This window comes from Anser cygnoides, chromosome 2 (assembly GCF_040182565.1).
Source record: "Anser cygnoides isolate HZ-2024a breed goose chromosome 2, Taihu_goose_T2T_genome, whole genome shotgun sequence".
NCBI lineage: Eukaryota > Metazoa > Chordata > Aves > Anseriformes > Anatidae > Anser > Anser cygnoides.
The window spans coordinates 157,803,141-157,804,197 of NC_089874.1; the positions used below are offsets into that span (position 1 = coordinate 157,803,141).

Below are 1,057 nucleotides of genomic sequence, written 5' to 3' on the forward strand. Positions count from 1 at the left end.
TTTAGCTAATGACTCCTTTAATTTCCTAATCTTATTTTGAGTTAAATCTTCATGGGAAAACAAAACCAAAACCAACCAACCAAACAAAAACTATAAATTCAAATTGAACCTCTTCCAAAGTGAATCTCTCAAATGTTTTCTTTCTACTCACAGAAAGCTCTCATGCTATCTTACCAGTTTTCATACATTTTCCATTGGCAATTAAAACATACTAACTTTAAGCCTTTTTTCTGATGTCTCTGGAAAATCTTGTCAGGGTTGGTAGTTGCCTTTGAAGAATCAGCTGCAGGTTGGTGTGTGCAGACTTGTAGCAGACACCCTCCTTGTGGGCTGGATGTCACTGATTTCAGTGGAGCAGAGTGTTCTCCCACCTGTAGTGTTTTGCCCAATAATAGGACAAGAGTGAACTGTCCACAGAAGCAGATTCCACAGAGTAATTCCACAGAATTATTTTCCTGAATAGGAAAGGGCTGAAAGGGCTTTTATGTTCTGTCAGAGGGGGGAGTGGTCACACATAGGCAGGGCTGAAGCAGCTCAGCTGGGAGAGCGTTAGACTGAAGATCTAAAGGTCCCTGGTTCAATCCCGGGCTTCAGCAATGTTTTTCCTGGAAGATCTTGAGGTTTCAGTTCTTCCTTTGCCACTAAAAGAAAGATGTGGATGTACTTTAAGGAGACCAGGGAAGGGCTGCCAAGAGTAAGGGACTGGAGTACCTCTCCTAGGAAGAGAGACAGAGAGAGATGAGACTCTTCTGCCTGGAGAAGAGGAGGATCAGGAGAAATCTTCTCAATGTTTAGAAATACTTGCAGGGAGGTTGCAAAGAGGACTGAGTCAGACACTTTTCAGTGGTGCCCAGAGCCAGGACAAGAGGCAATGGGAAAGCTGGAAAACAAGAGGTTGCACCTGAACATCAGGAAACACTTTATCGTGCGGGTGACAGATCACTGACACAGGTCACCCAGAGAGCTTGTGGAATCTCCCTCCCTAGAGATCTTCAAAAGCCACATCGTCATCATCCAGGGCACCTTGTTACAGGTGTCCCTGCTTGAGCCAGATACT

At 44.5% G+C, this 1,057-nt stretch overlaps 1 non-coding gene across 1 annotated transcript; it reads left to right on the top strand.

Annotated features, from left to right (window-relative positions):
- The first annotated feature begins 523 nt into the window (after positions 1-523).
- On the top strand, positions 524-596 carry TRNAF-GAA (transfer RNA phenylalanine (anticodon GAA)). The gene has a single exon. It is a non-coding gene; the product is annotated as a tRNA-Phe (tRNA).
- Positions 597-1,057: the final 461 nt, after the last annotated feature.